Raw genomic sequence first — 24,199 nt, 5'->3', positions numbered from 1 at the left:
TTGAGGAGTTCCCTCGATTCCACATGGATCCCATCATCAGAACTGCTTTTTGACAAAAACGGGATCAATATGTATATACTTATAATCAAAAAAAGAATTTTCAAAATCGGTCCAGAAATGACGGAGTTATGGAGTAACAAACATTAAAAAAAAAAAACAAAAAAACAAAAAAAAACATACAACCGAATTGAGAAACTCCTCCTTTGAAATCTTGAAGTCGGTTAAAAAGGGAAGAGTGGATTTGGTTGACAACCGAAGAAATACTAAGCAGATCATTATAGATCGACGAGCATGAATAATGTACGTTACGAAAGAAGTGCGTCAGAGTGAAGTAAGTGAGAATTAAAATCGGTTTACGGACGATAATATTGCGTGATAACGTCATAAAAAAACATTGATGAAAAATTGCATACTTTTATTTATGAATTTACTTGAATTATTATCTGTCCACAACGTGGCCGTAACGTTACCATGGAGATCTGTCCACAACGTGACACTTTTTCGTGCATGCTACCGGTGTTCATCGATTTATAACACGTTATCACGTCAAGAATATGGACAGCTGGCGTGACTTAACTATATTATACCTCAGTAATGAAAGTAGATAAGTACACAGTTTCGATATAAGGCTTGTCTAAATTTGTGTATGTAATAGATACATAGAGTTTGCTCCAACGGAAGAGTTATTAACATCATGCAAGTTTCAGAACAGTTGTTAACGTTATACAGTACATGCACCTCTGTTACTAACTGGTACTTTGAGTTTGAAGTTAAGAAAATGCCTGGTCTACAAGCGACCTTTAATCTAATCTCTAATGAATGTTCTCTTCAAAATCGATCTGCCACAAATACATATTCTACAAACATGAGGCGTGATAGATATGTTTGGTCTTATACTTGACAATGTTTAAATTTAAAACGTATTAGCACCGCTCTCGGTGTAAACATAGCAATTTAGGTAAAAATTTCAGTTGAACGAACCTCACGTGACGTCAGTACCTAGTCGTGATGCAACGTACTTCTCTGCTAGATGAGTGCATCGACTGGCATTTAACAGCGTTATCTGCAAACCATTTTTAGCAGTACTTTCAGTTGATTTTCCTTTTTCATCGGCAGTATCCTTTGTATTGTAAGTTAGGTATAATGCAATTTCATGGATCAATTCACGTTTGCTTTTCAATTGGGTACTAAAATCTACCTAATGTAAAATTGTAATTTATTGAAATATCTTTCGAATTGACTTACGTGGGTGAACTACCAACTCATAAACTTCATTTTACATTAACCAATATAATAAATATTCTCGTAGACTGGTTTTATACCAATACCTATTGTATAAAAACAGTCTGTCTCGTCTGTTTAGACATGAACACGACTTGAAATAATTTCAATCCTTATCATGTCACACATATCAATCTGACAATACAACTAGGTACTTAAATTTTTTGCTCGAGTTGTACTCGTACTGTTGAATTTGTACTGCGAAATAAATAAAATCATATACCATACGATTATACTTGTCTAGAGAGAACCAGCTAGGTACTTTTCAACTATTATTCTCATTAGTTAGTTAGATTTAGGAACCTGTTACAAGAACAGTAGTTCAATAGGTAAAGTGAGTTATCTCGGGGACAGAGTTGCCACAAACCAATTTAAACTTTAGGAACAAATCACACAGATTGCTAATTTTGTCTGACCAACTAAACAGTTTCGTTCTCAATTCCAAACGGGAAGTAATTAAATGATCAGCCATTTTTAAAACTGATCTGCAAAAAAATAGCCATTAAATCATTTGGGCAGCATACAAATATGTTGCCGGCAATAAATAAAAATTGGGCTGCAACTCTTGTTCAGCAAGTAATTCACAAACGGTCAACATTATAAACCAATATCCATCTGCTTAATAAATAGTTGAGCTGCAAAATTATTATTTGGTCAGCAAGATTTAAAAATTGGTTGGCAGTTTAATTGAGACGTATGCATATTAAACAAATGGTAATTTGATATAATAAGATGGGTTGCGTTTGATTTGAAAAATCGGCAGGGTTGCAGGCGGAGCGGAATCGTGTGCGTGCATTTCATTCGATGATTATTAGCAGTCACATTGCGGTGTTCTAAGGTATTTGTTGGTGATATTTATCCGTTTTGGTACTTTGGGAGTATTATAGGTGTAAAATGGAAGATTTGGAAGATGGAAGAGCCCTAAATAAACCTTCAAGAGCGGATATCTCAAAAACTAAATAAGATATCGAAAAACTTGACTAAATAAAACTTGTAACAAATTAAGTCTCTTTTCATTTTGTATAAGTGGCCAAGTCGCTCAGACGCATAGTTTCCGAGATATAATCGAAAAGCCGAAAAATGGAACCTTCAAACCCCCTCTCCCCCAGGACCAGGGTTACGGCCGGGGACTTTTGATATGTTCATCTCCTAACTAGTCCAAACAAAGCTACGAAGTTAAAAATTGTGTTCCTAGCATTTCCCTCTATACCTTCTCATTGCTTGGTCTATTTGTAACAAGATAATTTTCCTTCGATTGAATGTAAAATAGTTCACTGGCCTTTGTACGAAGATGGAGCCGATCGATCTAGCCACAATACTCGTGTGAAAACGACGGATCGTTCGGGGCCGTGAACATTGTTTACGATTTTAGCGTCAGAGCTACGGGGTACGGGGGCGTCGAGTTGATGTGTTTGATATAGGTATAGTAAAGTGCTTCAATAGGAGTCAGAGAACCTGAATGGATTCGGAGAATAGGTTAAGAATTATTGAGACGCCGTCTGAAGCGTGGGAGTTTGGAAAACTGACCTATGTAGGTATGGGTAAACTATGATGGGCTTAAAAGGTTGTTGTTAGATACAGTGGTGTTATGTATTGGTGTTAGTAACACATACACTGGTATTTTCTCATTAAAACTTGCCAAAATTAACTCAACACTCAGTTTTAATTAAGGAACCCTGTATCAGTGTGACATTTATATGAAAGTAGTTACTAAGCAAAATAAAAAAATATACATGTAAAAAAAGTGAGTGAGTGTGAAAACTAGTAAATATAAGTATGTAGTAATATTATATAAAAATAATTTGTTTTGTTTCAAAGTTATATAAAAGTAGGTACTTATGTACTTTATTTCATACCGAAATTGCATTGTTCTCGCAGACCGATAAATAATTACGTGACCGTTGTCCACTAAACCATTATTTTTAATATCGATAAATCTAAGACACATGCATTAAGTAGCTCATTTACTTGCATAAAATAATAGCTTTGTTTAGCAAAGCGATCGCGTAACGATACAATTCGAAGACATTAGAATATATAACGATCAGAACTTTAACCAGGAACCAGGCACATCCAAACCTAACGGCCAAACTTTGATCTAGCAGACCTCACCCAACTGTTACGCAATACTATTTCAAGCATTATTGTTCAGCCCACGTCTAGCTCCGTTCCACTCGACTTGCATAAACTTAATTTTCTTGTGCACTTGCACAAATTAAATAGCTTCACTGAGTTTCTGCAACATTGAGTTATGACGCTTAAGATTGTGCAAGACGGGAATGAAAGATTTTTAAAATGGAACGCGCTCTTTGTTGCTTTTGAGGAAGACTTTTAAATAACTTAGTTGCTGACTGTTCTTAGTGACTGCCAACAGAGCCCAGTTGTTATATTGGGTAAATACTCGAGTAGTTTTCTTGTAGGAAACGGGAATAAAAATAGCCAGATGGACTTTGGAGGCTCCTCTGTATAAACATCTTAAAGCAAGTAATTGCCATTTTTATGGTACTCCAATATGTATCTAACAAAATAATGGGTTATTGGGCCAACCGGGTGATTTGTGGCAACTTGTAACCTTTCTGACTACATACATGGAAGTTCAGCTCATTAGAACACCACAAGGATGACAAAACAAACATTTAAAAAGAAATTAAGTTACTTTTTATTAAATAAAATAAAGGGTCAAATACATTACAATACATAACCCTTATAATACATTACATTTGTAAACTGTACGCTCAGATTGGAAAGTTAACCTCTTACTTCATGTCAAAAATAAAATAAGTATTTGGTTAAAAGTAAACTTTAATAGCTAAAAACATAACAACCATATAAGGCTGCGCGTGCAGTAAAGGGTTAAGTAGGTAAGTTTAGGTTTAAGATAAAGTTAAGTTGCATATCAACAGCTAACACAAACGCAAAGGAGCCTCGTCTGCCAACAAACCACTGTGTGGTTTGGCAGAAGAAAATAGGTATTTAGTTGTAAGTAAGATCTTTGAATAAACGTTTATTTATTTATTTATTTATTTTTTAATTTGCTGTTGCTTAGATATAATCAGTTACGCGTTTCTTCCCATCAACCCAACGTAGTGCCATCAGTGTCGTTTTACAAAGGAAACAATGTGTGGCACACTAACCCGGAGTGGGCGAGCGGGATTCAGCCCACAGGCTGCCATCATCGACCATAAAGCAAATTCGTGTCAAGTTCGCTCGCACTTTATGAGCTGACGACCGATATAGTTAGGTGTACTAGGTAAATGTGCGTAAACAGAACAAATTTATTATTTTTGAGCCCAACTTTGTCGATAAAAAGAATCGTATGTGGCTTCTTGTAAACTGCCAGGTTCAACATATATAAATACGATGGTGTAACTGAAAACCGCCTCGTGTATTTCTTTCAAATTGATGCTCAAAGGATTTAAGAGTAACTTCGTAGATACATACTCGGCACGATAATACTCATTAAAAGTATTTAGTATTAAGTAACTTTAGTTAATGTTTTACAAAAACATTATGACGAATACTCTATAAAAAGTAGTTTTATTATCAATATTTAAAACGTTCTACGGATTTTTTTTACGTCGACGATGAGCATCGGTATTAAGGCCATCACAGTTAATAAAATATCGAACATTAAGGCACATATTTATCTTCATTATATTATGTATAGCAAGTAAAATAACCTTCGCTTTTCTTCCATCCTTTCATATTTTGCAAGCCATTAATGGACTTGTATTGAGAAAAAGGAACTTACTTAGGCAATTAATCTGCTTTCCAAGGCCTGGTTCCTTAGATCACAGAGTGAAGTTTCCTATAACATTAAAAGCCTTAATTTTCAGTTAACTATGCTTCAGAAAGAGAGGTTTCTAATTTCCCTAAAATTGAGTCCTTTGTAATTGCTTGTTATAAATTAAAGGCACATTGTAGTTGAAACACAATACCTTAAACACACCGTTTTTGGGCATACGAAAGCTGACAGACATAAATACAAAATAATATAACCAGATTATATTAACTGCTTGAGCTATCTAGATCTTTATCTTTATCTAGATCTTTATGTTTAAAAAAAGTTTCAGATGACTCATGTCAGCCTTGCTAACATTTAGTTACAATTCGAAATATTCAAATAATTTATCTCTATTTGATTAACTTTGGCCTGCATTATATTAATTTAACTGGGATGAATCGTGTGTACTTACTAATATTGATTTCATATACGTCAAGATATAGTTTTAATTTTGTACCTATATCTTAGTTCTAATCGGGCCGTTACTTTCTATAGTTTCTATATATCTCGCTCGCACTAATATGCGAGTACGAGCGAGATGCATACAAAGTAAGTTACGTTTTCGATAGCGTTTATGTCAGTACTAAACTGGTGGTAGCCACACTGGTCACTCAACCAACGATACCCACATAACGTAATTATCCGATTGTCGTAGCAAAACAAACATTAGAATTGCAAATTAGACTAGATGCTGATCCGAAGGATTACAAATCCGATGAGCCGATGGAGATTAAACATGGGTAAAGCACAGTAGAAATATTAATCAGTACTTAGTCTTCGAAGTTTGTTTGAGAGCGTACCCATATTATAAATAAAATTAATTAATTATTAAAATTAAAAAAATAATCATTTATTTCAGGCATGGCCCATAAAAGTGTTGGTAACAAAAAACTTAAATACTAATGTTAAACAGTACATTTAATTAAAACCTACAATGTAAATCAATATACTGAGAGCTAGGACTAGGACAATACAATACCGGATGAGCCGTACACCCGGCCGTATTATAAGTGGGTCTACATTTTTACAGCTGTGTGTACATGACAGTTGATACCGGCAGAGCGTTGCAGCACGGTTTTAAAAATGAAGCCTGCATTGCAATATCTAGTAAAAATTGGGCACAAGTTTCGTTAGAAAACAAACTGAAGAATTAGAAAAAAGGGAATAAAAGATGCATAAACATTGTTTCGAGCTTTTTAATCTGTTTTATTTACTCGCTTTGTTATGATCAGATATTACATGCATTACTATTGCACATACGCGTATCTCAATTCATACCCACCGCCTGACGACTCTATCGTAGGTAAAGCTATTTATTTAGTGTAAGCTTTTATTTGATTGTGTTACGAGCCCCGATGCAAATTAGTTCGTCTAGTCCCACACAACAATTTTGTTTATTCTAATAAATTGTACACATGACGATAAAATGACCCAGTAATGGGAACCGTAATAGTAATGTTTAATCTAGTTTATTTTGATCGTATAATAAAATTGCATGAGACTCTTATTGTTAAAAAAATGTACTTTTCAAAAACGTTCTCCAAATCATATTGTCCTCTCCTATAGCACTGCTGCATGCATGGACTTAAACCAAATTGTCAGTACATTGGTAGAGCCTTGTTGCTTTCTCTAGTAATAGCCCTTTTCACATCTGTTATATTCCTACCCGTCAAATAAAAAATAAAACAAAGCTGCTAATAAAACAAGAGCAGCCTGGAAAATAATAAACCAAAATAAATATATATCACCGAAAGGTATTTCTAAAATTGATCACAATGGAAATTATATTACAAATCCCACAGATATTGCAAATTCATTTAATAATACATACACGAATCTAGTAAAAAATTTACAAATTGGCAAATCTTCTCTTACAGAAACTAATATAGATAAGACATTACATTCCCTTTTTTTGACACCAACTACATCAATAGACATAAATAGAATAATAAAAAATTTGAAGTGTACTAATAGTACAGGTTATGATAACATCCCAACTATAGTTATTAAGCACTGTTCAACCTTTTTGGCTGGGCCCCTTAGCTATATAATTAACCTATCGCTTAAAGACGGAATTTTTCCAGATAAACTAAAAATAGCAGTTGTAAGACCACTATTCAAAAAAGGAGACCAACATCTGTGTGATAATTATAGACCCATTGCACTTCTTCCGGTTGTTTCAAAAGTGTTCGAAAGAGTAATACACAACATGTTATATAATTTCTTAGAAAAGTTTCACATTTTAATTGATGAACAATATGGTTTTGGAAGGGAAAAAAGTACTAATCTGGCTATATATGATTTAATGAGAACTATTGCAGAGTGTCTAAATAACAAAGTACCTGTCATGCAGGGACCGGCCCGCTATCCCTTATCGGGGTTTTATAAGGGTATTGCATAAGGCTTAACTCACCATACCCTTTGCCAGACGAAACCCTTTGTTTTGCTTTTAAAAACCCTTATATAAAGCTACCACATTTGAGTAATCGGTAGCCCAAATACCCTTACAAAACCCTTATCATCCGCTCACCAACACCTTGCATATTGCTTATAAGGGTTAGCCTTATAAAGGGCTTCCCTTTTAGCATATAAGCGTGCTAATTTAAGTCGTCTACCTTGTTCATAAAGCACACATTACTTCGAATCCGAGCGATCGTCGGCGGCGACGGCGGCGTTCTTTGACTAGGCACGTATTTTCTTTCCTTTTCATACACTACCGTAGATATATACTAATCCTGTCTCTTTCACGCAAAGGGAAACCTTTATAAAAAGCGCTTAAAGATAAGGGTAACCCTTATTAAGAGCTAGCCTTATTTTTGGTTAGCTTTTCGGTAAGGGTTAGTCAAAGGTAAGGGTATGAATGGGCTTGCAGTTCAAAAGGGAAAGTCTTTCAATGTGTTAGCCGTGTTTAAGTGTCGCCCATTGAAAGGGTTTTATCGCGGAAAGGGTTGTCCGGTCCCTGCTGTCATGTCCGTGTTTATGGACATGACAAAAGCATTCGATTTTGTATGCCACAAAAAACTGCTCCAAAAGCTTTATGCCTATGGTATTCGAGGTCCAGCACACGCACTCATTAAATCATACTTAACCAACAGACAACAGGCTCTGCCAACTTCTTCTCCCAGGAAATTGTATTTCAAAAACAAGCTTTTATACAAATACCATCTACACAATGGCCCCTAAATTGTTTAACAAATTACCGGATCTGCTCAGAAATGAACAGCTGTCGACATTTAAGATTATGTTAAAAAAATTATTAAAAGATAAATGTTATTACAATATTGATGAATTTCTGATGGACACTTTGACAAATGAATGATTGACTTATATAATTACCCATTAATCATTATTTATTTTAAATTATCAATTACAACTTATTGATTATTTTTATTTTAAATATAGTGACATTTCTAATAATATTGCATATTCATTACCTGTAATGCACAATTGATGAATAAATGATTCTATTCTATTCTATTCTAAAGAAAAAATCGTTATTTTTTTTCTTTCAGTACAAACGGTATTTCTTGTATTTGGATTCAGTTATTGGAGAATATTACCATATAAAATTAAATTACATTAGCATTAGCGTTAAATGTAATTGATTTTTAAACTTAAACATTATTTTTGTACAAACGCGAGAACCTCAAAAAATGGTCTGACTAGACGAAAACATATGCATCGGGGCTCGTATAGACATACTTAAATATTATTTCACTTGGGTTTTAATATTCTCATTTAACTTAAATTACTGATTTAATTTTATTGTGAATGAAGCGATCATAGCAGTGTTCAATCAGCGGCTTAGGTAAATACGGGATCGATTAGTGGTCACCGACACGATCGATTCCAGTGCTCAATGACACAGTGGATGCAAAAGTTCACTGTTCTATGACGTTATTACAGCGTTCACTAAAAGGTGACCAAAATTTAAACACGTTAGGGCAGCATTTCCCAAACAATGGGTCGCGAGCGAAATTTGAGTGGGCCCTAAAACATAAGACGACATGTGGACCTATTGGGCTATTTTATAATTTTAAGGTGGGTCCCGAATTTGTCAGTTTTTGTTAGGTGGGTCTTTAGTCTTGAGTGAACTTTGGGAACCACTGCGTTAGGGCGATCTTGTAAGTAAGCGTGTCTGTCCCGTTTCAAAATACATATATACAAAGAAAAAAATATATGGAACAATGGATTTAGTACAATTCTTGCGAATATATCCAAAAGATATCTGGTTTATTTTGGTTTCAATTTTAAATAACGACTCTTCGGTATCCATAGGTATATAATATTAGGCCAGACTGGACCCCACATTTATACCTATATTACCTATGTGTGGTGGTCGTGACCCATTACGGCTAATATGAAATTGTACGAAGTAGTGTTTGTCGGTTTGCCCTTTCACTAACGGGGCATGACTAGGCATACAAATATTTTGTATGCCGGAGAGTGATCTATGATTGTGATAAGTCTTTCGGTTTTAATATCGTAAAACATAGGTACTTTAGTGTGTAATATGCTTTGACTGTTTATTTTTTATCGCGTTTATATAACGAAACTATAGAGCGCATGATTTATCTTAGATGATAATACACTCGGAAAGAGCTCAGCTCAACGAAAATGTGTAAATAATAATTTGCAATGAAAGCTTGATTTAATTGTTTGTTACAAAACTTGCTTTATCTCTTATTATAGTACATTAAAAATACTGTGACTTAAGCTTTTGATATTTTGATATTGTACTTATATGTCTAGTGTTATAAAATTAAAAATTGTAATTGTAAATAGAAACAAACTATTGCTCACGGCCGTAAACCAAATTAACATTAAATATAATTAATTAGTGCATGTATCTCATTAAGTGAAATGTAAATTTCTTTGGAGATCAATAAAAATCTTTAACCACAAAAATATACTTAACATGATCGAGGTATTACCACTAAAATATCGTACGATACATAATCTACAGAAACCGTGATTATCAACGGAAGTATTTAATGTAAATAAGTACATACACGTGAAGCTAATTAATATAATACTTAACTGATTTGATCTGTATCTTACTGATTATCGTAAAACACTTTATCAAGTTATGTCGAAACTGTTGATAGACTTAACAGACGCCGTAATCTAATACAATCAGCTACAATTTCATAATAATAATAAAAAAAGAGGCGTAACAAAATAATTAGCTGTTTATTATAAAATTGTACTTTTCATTATTCGTTTCGTGCATTGGCTGTGGCGCCGCCCTGGTGGGTGTGGGACATATTACTTATTTGACATTTGGCAGCTGTCAAACAGTAAGAAGTCGTGCGTTGGTGTCGCTTTTCTTCCCCCCATCACCAACTTCGCACATAGTCAATTAGGTTTTTTAGCAAAAAATACCTACTTGTCGCGAGTTAAAATGTTAGTATGTATTAAATTTACTCCCACCAAATTAGCTTTCAAAGAAAATTGCTTCTAGTTTTGAGCAGAGATTGTGTACTCGTGACAAATTAATGTTCAAGTAAGAATATACAACGTAATAAAGAAAACCCTTTCTTGTTCATAAATTAAATGATGTTGAAACTGAAGTTTCTGCCTAAATTTGTTAAAACGCACGAAAGGCGTTTATTTCGTTATCCAAGATGGTGGTCTATCCGAAGATCAGTCGCATTCATCAAAGTTTGCAAACTCCCGTAATGTAACGGCGTGTTGATTCTGATTCAGCGACCTCTATAATATTAATAAGTAGGCTACTCTGTGAGATGAGGGTAATGTCTTTACTCTAATTTAAATAATGAATAGAGTCAGGCGTTCCTTTGCGGAAATCCATATCGTCCTGGCAACGGGGGGTTTCGTTGCCGTCAGACCTTCAACATCTCCTGAGGATGCCTCGTAGAGTGGCGAAACACGTGTCGAGTATTATTCTTTTGGTGGTGGTTTGTTATATTTATTTGCGTATTTATTTTTGCGGTGGGAACATTAATTGCATGTAAAAAATACGCAAGTAAGTATAACGGGTTAGCACTGATTGACTAGCACGTTATCTTTTCGCGGATTAGCAAAGTAATAAATGTAATATAATTTAAATTTGAGTAATTAATATTAATTAATTAATTAGTCTAATTTAAATTTTATTTTAAATTTTAATTGTGTGTAAATCTTGACCTATTTTAGTTATTTTAACTTATTAACATTGTTTGTTATTATTTTAATTTATTTGACATGCCTAGAATGATTTTGTTATTTTAGAACAAGAATAGCTCTGCTGTGCCCTTCGGAGACCCTTATTGCCTTATTGCATGCATGCTCTAATGGGTAGATTATGTGTTCTGATAAAAACATTGTATGTAACATCTTTACTAATGTAAATGTACCATAATCTTGCAATAAAAACATTTTTAAATGAAACTTTTATTCTATCGCCCCAAATTTTTTGGGCTGTCTAGCATGTCGCGTGATGCATTACATTTTACATTACATCATTAGTAAAATTCTACTTTATTCCTAGTACTTAGAGTTCATAGTCTTTAAAATATGCATACGACTTTTTGTTTTTGAACATCACGGATACAATACTTAATTCATTGTGGCTGATAATTGCTTATAATTTCATACAAAATTTAAGGACAGTAGACCTTATTAACCTTAAATACGGTGGGCTTCTGTCAAATTCAAATAGAATCAGTCAAAATACATTTAAAGAACGAATTTGTACGTTAGTAAAATTCTACTTTAACTGTAGTAGTTAGAGTTCATAGTATTTTGTCATTATTCTTTATGTTTATCTAGAATATTCGATATTCTAAATGTGAAAGAACATTCGCTACTTAGATTATATTATTATATTGTACTGTGAATGGCAAATAGTCACCCTGGCAGTTGTAACTTAGCAACTGTTGTTTACTGTCAGACAAATGAAAACAGATACGATATAAGCTTATTTTTCTCTATTAATTTTAAAGTGTAACCGAATAACAAGTAACTGTCAAAAAAATGTTTTTGTGACACACACTTTTATTGCTGACTGCACTTCTTCTCATTTGTATGTCTATCTAGTACTTCTTAAGACCTTTCTAATGAGCCTAAACTTGATGTGTTTGTATTTTTCAATCGAGGAGTTCCTTTGGCTATGTACCGGCTGAATCATCAGAACACTTGCATGTTAGCATATTATTGCATTGTCACCGGAATTACGATAGTACTCCAAATTTCAACTGAATCAGATACCGGGAAATGGTTTAAATTTTAGGTTCAAGATTTGAAGCACTATATATATATATATATATATACATACAAAGGTATATACGCAGTGAAGCTAAATAAAAGTGTGTAAAAATGGAGCAAGCTATAAACATGACAATGAAAAAATACTAACTTTACTATTACGTTTTTGTTATTTCATTCCACTTTTTAAAACCTTTAAATTTCAGTTAAATGCCTACAATCCGAAAAAAGTTTTACTTTCATCGTGGTTTCCTAAAACCACACAATTATTTTCTTGATTTTGATTAAAATATACTTCTAAACACTCATTCTCGTTTTATGTCAATGCAACCGGCAGTCCCAACCGCGATTGTTAGCATTTACATGACGCGAGGGCACCGCTTCAAATTGCTTGAGAAGTCATTCGTTCCTAGCTACATTTGAACACAATGTTAGTCGAGCTACATTTATGTGGAAATAGCGGCGGTGATAAGCGAGGAGTTTCCTTTTGTTGTGGAAGATAAAAACCATTTCAACTGTGTGCTGCAATCATTCTGCGGGTTAGTTTTGAAGGGCTATGACTTTGTTCGAATGTAATGTATAACTAGCCTTATGAACCGATTTTGCATGTTTAACCAGCCTTAAAGTTTATTATAGTTCATTATTTTTGTATGTGGGTAGATTTTCCTCACCCGTTGATCACGAACGCTGTAAAGGGTTCAAAACTTCAGGATGTATTATAAATTCACTATACGCTTAACCTATATAGATATACTTAACCTGATTTCATGGTTTTATTTCATGAACTACTACAAACTATACAAAGGCCGAAGGTAGTCGAACTAGTGTGTGACACAAGTAGAAGCGATCATATCACAAGTGATTACCGTATACAAATAGCTACTAACAGTTGAAATACCTGTCCATAATTATCGATTCATTATATTAGCTCGATCAAGGTCAAATCCCTAGGTTTGCCGGTTTGTGGTTAATTGTTAATTACGTCTGTTACTATGAGAGTAACTAATTACTCTAATTAGTCAATTTCTCGCGGTGGCGGACACGATTAGCCTTTCAAGGTCCTCTGGCTTGATTAATGCTCGTCCAACACAACATCAAATTCCGTAGCCTAGTTGATGGCCCTAAACGTGAACGTTTTGCTGGCGAGACCAAAAGATATTTGTTAGATTGGTTATACTATATGAAGGGTACACGGAAAGAACATGTTCAGTCACTTTTTTCGGAAAATGAGATTTTCATTTCAAAATGTAGAACTCTTAATGAACTACTTATTGGTTATATCTTTTGCTACCACTGTGTAATATATGTAACACAACTTTTTTTTTTGTTAAAAAAGTCCTGGTCACGGAATTACCATACATATTGACATGGTTCCAAATTTTAAAATTGCTTAAGTGACTAGACATGTTCTTTCCGTGTACCCTTCATATATTTGATACTCTACGAGTAGTCAAGCGAGAGCAACGAAACAGGATGTAGGCAGATAACAGATGGTGTAGAATTTTGCTATTTTTGCTAACATAAAATAAGTAGCACTTCGTTAAAACGAGGGTTAAATATCACTAAGTGGCCGGATCAGCAACAGCTCGACTTCTTCTTCTTGTTCGTGTAAAGATATCAAACTTCTTAAAACTAAATTTTTGTCTGCCAATGTTTTGCCACAGCTTGACTAATTTAGGTTATTATACCTACTTCTTAGCTCACATATTTGTTAGTTGGGTTAGAGATAACTTTAAAATTTTCTTTTGAGACGACAGAAGATTACCTATACATAAAATAAGTTTTGCTCGAACGTGGTATTCCTGACGTTCACTCGAGGTTCGGCCTAAATGCATCGTATGAAAACGGCTCAATCTTGACCAAAATCAGTAACATAGCTTAGTCTAGTGGGAATAAGATGCACCTACCGGTGTTCTAAAAGATGCCCAGAACTAACCAGGTAAATAAAACGCCCGACCCCAGATATCTGATCGCAACGCCGCCATCCTGTTTTCAAAGTTAAACTTAGAATGAAATTCAATATAATATTGGCATATTTATTGGCAAATTACAGGACGACTCCGGGTGGCTTTTTTAGGCTTTGTACGTAGTAGGTACTTGGTAGTTGGCTACGTAATTTAGTGAAAATAATTTGTATTTACTATTTCCGGTGGTTTGTATAAAATAGCGTGTGACGGGGTCAAAAGCATAATAAGGTTCAAAACAAAAGTCTATTAAAATGAAAGGAATAAGACTTCTCTAAAAAAAGGTCTCGGGACTTTTTTATCTACGGTTCCCTTTAGTGAAGGGAAAAGTATTAAAATATTATATTTACTCTCTTCTCACTTTGCATTATGTCAGCACGGAAAAACCACGATGCGCGATAGCTATCAAGACGTAAGGATATATGATGATGGTTTTGTGCCCTTGTTACCTTCTTTTTTTTTGACGCAGGGGTAAATGCATTTACGCATCTGGCCCCCGGGCAATGGGGAAGCCCATAGTCAGAGAGAGAGGAGGAGAATACCCAATAAAATCCCCTGCAGCGTTTCCGTCACCTGCCGTTGACGGGAGGCGCCATGTTGTGCCCTTGTTACCTGATATATGTATGCAACATAGTATATTTTTTAAACTAAGCCACTTGACCGTCCAAATACTGCCTGCCATTCATAAGTTCGTTTATTAACTTTGTTAGTGAGCTATCTCGAGCCACAGAGAAATAAGTAAGCTTCGAGAGCTTTGAGAAAACTTATTTGCAATAAAATTGTATCTTAATTGTATCAAATTTTAAGCGAACGTACCTAAACTATTTCGTTTATTTGAATTGGTTTACCGAACCGAAAAATGGATACTTTATGCATATTGCTGAAAATGCATATTAAATTTATGCGCTTCATTCATTGGTAGTAAAATTTATGCTATCTTTATTAATATGCTGATCCTCGTTCATTTGAATATCAGTTCCATAAAATGGGTTTGCCAGATGAAAACTGAAATATTCTTTTGTTGAAATACGTTTTCGATAAGCTTCTTCTCTTTTATCATTCAACTTTATTATATCATTGTCATTTTATTACTTTCATATGTCTTTAAACTGCGGTTGCCAAATATTACCTTTGTATATACATATAAATAAAATTTAGATTAGGTATTTGATCGTACATGGAGACTGGATCATGTAATAAGGAATTTACATTAATATATTTTTTTATCGATTTTATTGTAATGAACGCTATAGCCCTATTTATAATGTAACAGCTGCCTAGCCACAGATTATATAATAGTTTTTACGAACAGATACTTATCTCTCAAATAAAACGCAAATACCTGCCGTTTTGCTTTTATCAATAAAGTTCTGTATTCTGTTATACCGTATATACCTATATACATAAATACAATGGAGTGACCTTCAACGCGCCGCTCCCCGCACCCCGCGCGCCTAGGGTTGCCGACGCTTCTTTTAAATACCTACATCTAAAAACAATTTAATAGATGTTCTACATGACATTAATGCTCTCCAAGGGGCCTCTACGTGTTGGATCTATATCCCCACGCAAGCCCCACGTAGGCCCGTGATATCCAAGGAGATAACAGTAGGTAGTAGTAGGTGTAAGTACCTATATTGAGAACGTCTACTTACTTTTCCTCATCTGTCGAAAACGGAAATAAACGATATTTTTTATTTGTTTTGTTGTTTCTGTATCCATCCACACTGCAAGCTGTGTTATTTGTACGTGACGAAGACATTTCTTTGGCCTATGACGCGCCGTGACGTGCGTGCGTGAGCGCGTGTGGCAACCAATTAGCTGGCTTTTGTACCGCCGGCGGGACGAGATTCGTAGGCATAAGTCCGAGCTCGCGCGGAGAGTTCCATAGGCCTGGCCTAGCCTAGTCGGTAGTGACTAGTGACCCTGCTGCCTACGAAGCTGGTGGTCCCGGGTTCGAATCCTGGTAAGAGCATTTATTTGTGTGTTTATCACAAATATTTGTTCCTGAGTTATGGATGTTAAGTATGTATTTATCTATATAATATGTAAATCTTCGACTAGTAACGTAGTAACCCATAGTACATGCTTTGTCTAGCTTGGGGCTAATTTCATCTGTGTAAGATTGTCCCCCAGTCTCCCCTTCAGAACGAGCTTCAAAGCAATAAGTCTAAACATTGCCTACTTCATGAATAATTGATTCTACAACGGAACTCAATGGTAATTCAACTCGTGTTGTTGAATTCCTTGTAGCGCTAAAATTCATTAGCGTTATAAAGCCTTTAGGACACAGATCACTTACACTTGGATGATAACTATACGACGGCTTGTGGTCACCGTGGTCACATTGGCACTTCCATACAATCCATACTAATTTAGCATTATAGCGCGACTAGCTGATACAGGTATGTTGACCTCACGGTCTTCCTAAACGGTTCATGGATCATACACAAATTTTAAAATAATGTTTAATGTTTGTTTTGCGCATATGAGTACAATCATTTTATCAAACAGGTTAATAAAACCAGATACAAATTAAAAATTTTAAATCCAAAAAAAATTATGGCAAAAATGCCCTACATCATTTCACGTAAAAAAAAACCGCATCGAAATCGGTTCATCCGTTGGAGAGCTACGATGCCACAGACAGACAGACAAACATTGGCGTCAAACATGATTATAACAACACCCCTTTAACTTTAACTCTTTAACGGGTTAACCCCAGACGCAGAAAGCGTCGGGGGTTGTTAAAAATAGTTGCTCGTGCTCTCTTTATCTTATCCTCCTAAGGCCCAAGGTCCTACCTATTATAGTACCTCTTCAGTTCGATGAAATTTAAATACTATACAATTGGAACAGAGTCGCTTTTGCTTTGTTTCGTTCAATTTTCCAACAACGCAAAATCAACGTAGGTAGTGGCAAATTTTGGATTTTTCATTTGTATGGCTGGGCCTTAGGACAAGATACCATTCCCCGGGGCTAGCTCTGCGTCTAAAGCGTCGTCGTCTGCGGGTAAGGGCTCAATCACAAAATTGGGCTTCATAGACCTTAACTTCTAGCTAGTCTACACGAGACTCCTGAACCTAATATCTGTGTATTACCCCTATAGCGTCTATAGGTGGTACTCTACGCTGCAGACATTCCAGTTTCCAAATGAAACGTTTGTGTTCCAATTATAAGTAACGACGCATTCACACGTGCCTCGTGTCATTTTCAATTAGGCGAAAGCAAACGTTCACCGGCTTGAGTTTCATTAACGACACGCCATCTAAAACTGTTATCTACTCAAATGTTTAATTGCTTTAACGACCTTGTCTCCGGTGGATAAAGTTCATATTTGAGATGAAGTAAAACTGAGATATTAGGGTGAGAAAGTAATCGTAGGTTACGTTACGTACGTAATACGTAATACCGAAATGTCTTATATGATTTCATATGATGTCTTTCAATTTGATACAATCATATGCAATCGTTTTTTAATACTTTTTGTATCTTACATTTATCACTTTTATCAGTTACTAGATTCATAGAATTCCTTTCTTTTAAGATACTATGTTACTTAAGAAGAATTATTATTTTTTGTCTATTCTTTCGATTGGCATGATAAAAATACGGGTGATTTTTTTGCACATTTAAGTCGGTTCGATTCCCAGACGAAGCAATTTTTTTTAAAATCTTTGAATGCAGTATAACTAACTTTTAAAACTAACATAAAGCCTGCTTTCAGCAAAACATTTTTTTGTTATAGCGGCAACAGAAATACATCATCTGTGAAAATTTCAACTGTATAGTTATCACGGTACATGAGATACTGCCTGCTGACAGAAAGACGGACAGACGGACAGCAGTCTTAGTAATAGGGTCCCGTTTTTGCCCTTTGGGTACGGAACCCTAAAAACATTACCTACATCTTTAAAACAATTTAATAGTACCTTCGTAGCTTGTAACTATCGTAAAAATAATAACAGTAGGTGACGTACCTAAGTATATTGAGAATGTCAACTTACTTTTCCTCATTTGTCGGAAAAGTAAAAAATTATAATTCATTACTCACACTACAAGCTGACCTATTTTTTCGTTGCGAAGACATTTCTTTCGTATGATCTCTAGCGTATTGGAGCGCGCGGTAGCGCGTGTGGCAACCAACTGGCTTGGTACCGTGAAGGGGACGCGATTCGTAGGTATAAATCCGAGGAGTTCCAAAGGCCTGGCGTAGACCTAGCCATCCCCTTTGTTTTTCCTCTTAAGGGTTTCGGGGATCAAAAGTATCATATTTTAATTAACTTCTACCTACAACTTTGTCTACGTAGAATGATGATTTTTGTAATCCTATATTCTTCCCCAGAACTCAAATGAATTTCATACCAAATTTCATTTCGTTTCAGGGTATTTGGTTAAAACTGTGTCAAAAATCTTTTTTGCCTGTTTGTGTATACTTAACAAGCATCAATGATACAAAACCGCATACATTTCATAACACTAATACTACTAGGTACTACAATTTATTTTGATTTTGCCGATATAATATTATAAGTACTACTGTTTACCATTACAGTTGATTGCTTCGAATAATGAATCCACAAATCTATATCTGTATAAATATAACACAATTAAGTAACGTTATTAGAGGAACTCCGATAAAGCAATCCATCAAATAAACAATCTGACTGGCGCGTCGAATAATAAATCCACAAATTCTAATAATATTCTTATTCATTAAATATAACACAATTAACCCTTAAATGCATGATTTTTTCTTTTTGTCCGTAATTAATATATGGGAAGTAATTAAATGATCCGCCATTTTTGAAACTGATCTGCAAAAAAAAAATAGCCATTAAATCATTTGGGCACCATACAAATATGTTGCCGGCAATAAATAAAAATCGAGCTGCAACTCTTGTTCAGCAAATAATTCACAAACGGTCAATATTATAACCAATATCCATCTGCTTAATAAATAGTTGAGCTGCAAAATTATTATTTGGTCAGCAAGATTTAAAAATTGGTTGGCAGTTTAATTGAGACGTATGCATATTAAACAAATGGTAATCTGATCTAATAAATTAGCTACTAGAAAAGTGGGTTAGGTTAGGTTAGAACTGCGACCTTCACAGAAAACAAATGCTCCTAGAAAAGTGGGTTAGGTTAGGTTAGAACTGCGACATTCACAGAAACAAACTGCTACTAGAAAAGTGGGTTATAGGTTACGTTAGAAGTTAGAACTGCGACCTTTACAGAAACCAACTGCTACCAAAAAAGTGGGTTAGGTTAGGTTAGAACTAATTTTTGCGGATCAGTTAAATTGTAATCCAAAATGAAATAATCCGCTTACCCACTGACTGCTTAACAAAATTTGATTAATGGTGGATCGCTTACTGCCGATCAAATAATTAATTTGCCAACCAAATCAATTTAGAGCAGCTCATTATGACATTAATTGCGAACTGATTTTGAAATACTTGCCAACCTTAAGTTGCTGATCAAATACACATTTTGGCTGACCAAATATATATTTTTGTTTATCAAAATAGGAATATTTTGCAGATCGATTAAATAACACCCTTAATATATCTGTCACGTTATTGTTTACTGATTCTGGGAAAAATAATAAATAAAATTAAATCATCGAGTTTTATTGCTAAATCAGTGTTAGAAGTTACATAGGGCAAATCATAATTATGCAAATATACAATTATTGGTAAGATATATGAAAAATCTTACACCCATTAGAAATTTACACTATTTGTGATATACCTATAATAAAGTTTTTAAATATAAAATAATTGCATAATACCCAGAAAAAAATCGCCTAAATCATATACTAACCACCGGTGGACTTAGTCACTTATTCTTAAGTGCATGATATCTATTTCAGTTTATAACTCATATATATATTAAAAATCATCAACTTCTGGCTCTTTCCAAATTTTCCGTCATTTCGTCTTAAAACGTATGTAAATTTTGAAAACAAAAATACTGTGCATATTTAAATAAAAAAATCTGAAAATGTATTAATTTAGTATCGAAATAATTGTACATAAAATTATATGTTTATGTTGTGTAGGCTGCATCCATCACTATACATTTAAGGGTTAACCAACATTATTAAGGGAACTCCGATAAAGCAATCCATCAAAATTAAATACGAGTAAACAATCTGGCTGGCTCGTCGAATAACAATCCAATACTGCCCATAAACAAACACCGACACATAATACTTAATAGGTACCTACATATGTATAACATTTACATATGGCAATATAAAACAATGCTTGGAACGTCATTTACGAATGAAATTAAAATAATACCGAAATCATATTACCTGCGTGCTCTTGCTTATTCTTATGCGCAACTTTCTAAGGCAAGCGCGACGTAATGATGTGAATATTGAATTGGTCTTAGATTTTGTTTTCTAATTTTGGTCCAAAGTTGATCGAACGTAATACCGTAATCGAGTTTTATTATGCCCTGTTACACTGTTAACGATGATCGTTTCCACTTCTCGTATCATCATCTAAGCTCATCTGAAATGTGGACCTTATTTTGTAGCGAGCAAGATTGACTTAAAATATGTATACTTGCTTGAAATACGAGGTTTACGTTTTAGTTAAGTTACATCCTCGTAAAGGGTAGCCTGTATTTAATAGCTACCTGTGCAATTAGAATATTATTATTTACTCGCCTACGAGTTAAGAAGGTTACTAATATAATAAGGGTATACATTTGCATTTCTTTAATATTTAAGTACCTACTTGTCTAAAGGCTGTCTATAAAATGTCTATAAAGGTAACTCTATTTTTTTACCTAATACAAGATAATATAGTACATATTTCCGCCCACTAATAGAGACGCCGTTTCGTAAGCGTAGTTTTAAAACTTCATTAAATTTATATTATAACAACAGGGCTTCTAAAAAGGATCTGGTCTATAAAAAAAAATTCTAAGCGCGTGATCTCGGATGACGTGGCAGAATAGTTAATGAATTTTCTTGCGGCGGTTCCGGTGTCGGCTGATTATCAACCTGAGCGCAGTCACTCCTGCACTAGACAATTTAACAAATTTTACCAATCTAAATATGTTTCACATCATTTCTAAACACATTTTTTCAAAAAGCAGCCATGCTGGTACCACAAAAATACGTGCACACCTCTCTAAAGCCTTAAAAATCTACGTTTTCTGAGTTTTCAAACCAAGAAATTTAACATTTGAAGCACGTAGCCTACTTTTTCTTTAATAGTTCCACGTACTGGGCACTAAATATCCCAAAATTGCATTCTAGAAAAGTTAACTTCGATGTTTGTATATAAAAATCAAACAAATAAAAATTGGGTTATTTCGTAGAGAACCTCTACGCTTGAGTTACTACACAAGTGTAGAGGCTACACAAAAAAACTTGCCAAAATCGGCAGCATATTTTAATTTCATCAAAAGTATAGGGAATAATAATTATTGTGATTTAAGTCCCAAATGTACTTTTTGTTCTGAGAATGACTGAAATAGCATAGCACTTTCATGCGTTTCAAATTTAATCACGATTGATTCTTGTTTAATCAGAACTGTGTGTAAAAATCGTAAATTTAAACTGTCGTGAGAGAGTCCTTGAAAATTAAAAAGAATGGGACTGTTAATGGAGACCTAGGCTCTCTGAAACAACTGTTGAATTAAATCTTAAAATTTATTTAATATGGAATCATTTGCCATGGCGGACTGGATAATAAAAAATAAAATAATTAATAGGATAAATGCTAACTCTACTCGAGCTCCATTATAATTTCTAGAACACGGAATACCTACTCATACTCATTTATTGATAATATTATTACATATTACACGTCAAAAATTGAATTACACGAGAAAGATTATATTATTTTTATATTCGTCGTATATTTCCTGGCATTAGGGTAAAAGTACCTTTACCTTAAGTGCGTTTATACCGCTCGTTTACGTTACAATACTTTTCGGGACAGCTTCCAAGATATTTCAGCGCAACATTAAAGAGATATTATCATAGAGATATTGTCATTTATTTTATAGAGGTTTTAACATATTTTCTAGACGTTTCAGTTATCTACCTGTTGTTATTGTTATGGGAATCGGAAGTATGATTATATTTTAACACGTTCACTGTTACACTAATTACGAGTTACACTAATTGCCGCAACGAAGGGTAATTTTTAAATTTAGTTAACAAATCTGTCCTGATATTGAATTCAATAAAAAATATAATTTTACTAACACTGTTTGTGACAAATACGCTTATGGGTGTATTCTTTCAAATGCCTCAAATTGTTAAATTCGCTGTTTCATTCTAACACATAACCAAAAGAGAGGTAAAAAACAGTATCCCAATGGCTTCGATTTCGGCAGGTTTCGGCTTAAAAATCGTGCTTCGATCGAAGGTTCGGTTTCGGCGCAAAAACTGCTGAAACTTTCAACATTCAAGATAACAGGCGTAGCTCTTAAATAACCAGTAGACACTAGACACCTTTTGTACTTTACTTTAGGATGAGTTTACGACTCCATTATTTTTATGAATAATGATCCAGTGGGAATTCTAACTTCACATTTAATAAAAGTAGTCGAAAAAGACTATCGTAAAATTTTAATTCGTGTTCCGTAAAATACAAAGGGTTGATAATGGTATAGTCTAGACGGGGCTATTACATATATCAAACGAAAGTTGGGTGTGGGGTTCTTGAGGTACCTAAATCTCATAATGTAGTTACTTCGACCGTTCTTTCAATATTTCACTTTTAAGGCGGTATTAAATAGGCAATCGTTTTTAGAGGTTCCATTCAATTCAATGGTGATACACGACTTTCTCTCTAAAATAGTAAAATGGAAAAGCCTTTGAAAGTCTACGTTGCAGTCTCTTTTAAACAAAAGGACATTGAAATAAATATTTGTCATAGTTTTCCCTCTATTGACTCTGCACAATTTATTTAGTAATGGAAAATCTAATGTTTTATGAGACGAAATGCAGCATGAATGCAGTTTTGAATATAATTTAACGTAGATAAATTACGTAGATTCAAAGTTTTCTCTTCCAAGAAAAACAGATTATTGCGAACATTTAAAAAAATACGGATGATTTTATTTTTCAATAACCGCACATATTTACATTTTGTAAACGCTATTGATTACATTCAATACAGGTTTGTATATTAGGCCTAACAATTATCCTAACTAATGAAATCTTTACCATATTTGGTTCTGGGCGTATATAGCTGATTACGCTCTCCATTTCCAGCATGTTTCGGTTGCTACCTAGCAGGAAAATTATTAAACATTAACTACCCCTGTCACGTCCTCTCAAACACAAAAGGGGTATTTTGTACCATATCTGCTATTATTATATTATTGAATTATTAGTGTCTAGATACTTAGTATTGTCTGAGCAATAAAATATGTTGCGTAGTCTTAATCTTGTCGAACCAAAAAGCGCACAGCACGAAAGTATGAATTCTGTCTAATCAAAAAGTAACCATCTTAATTAAACAATAATATCTAAATATGACCGCTAGTTATTTGCAAACGGCTAATGTATTACAATACATATTTGCGTTAGACGGCTAATGAGTTACAATATTTGCGCTAGACGGCTAATGAGTTACAATATTAATTTAGACATTGTATTTGTTTCGAGAGCATGTTTTTTGTACTGTATACCGTTACCGACCAGTTAACCATTCATTTTAAAATCACAATACATTGTACTTATTTTTGAAGAAATCGCGATAAATATAACTATGCAACATTCAATTACAATGGGAAAATAAACAAAAACAAACATACTAAACACTTAACCTATAGGTAAAAAATGTGGTCTAAAGTCTAAATCGCCGACAACGGGCAAGGTGCTCGGAAGGCTGGCTGCACTTCCTCGCTGTATGGCGATACTATACATGATAATACTACATATTATTTATTCTGTGCTAATACGCTGTGCGAAATAGTG

General features: G+C 34.3%; 1 protein-coding gene across 9 annotated transcripts in view; it reads left to right on the top strand.

Moving 5' to 3' along the window:
- LOC134746637 (dual 3',5'-cyclic-AMP and -GMP phosphodiesterase 11-like) overlaps window positions 1-24,199 on the top strand; it is a 220,759-nt gene that overhangs the window by 67,439 nt on the left and 129,121 nt on the right. The gene's annotated exons all lie outside the window — the stretch shown is intronic.

This window comes from Cydia strobilella, chromosome 13 (assembly GCF_947568885.1).
Source record: "Cydia strobilella chromosome 13, ilCydStro3.1, whole genome shotgun sequence".
NCBI classification, from domain to species: domain Eukaryota; kingdom Metazoa; phylum Arthropoda; class Insecta; order Lepidoptera; family Tortricidae; genus Cydia; species Cydia strobilella.
Note: the sequence above shows the minus strand (reverse complement) of the source record. Positions and strands in the feature narration are given on the sequence as shown.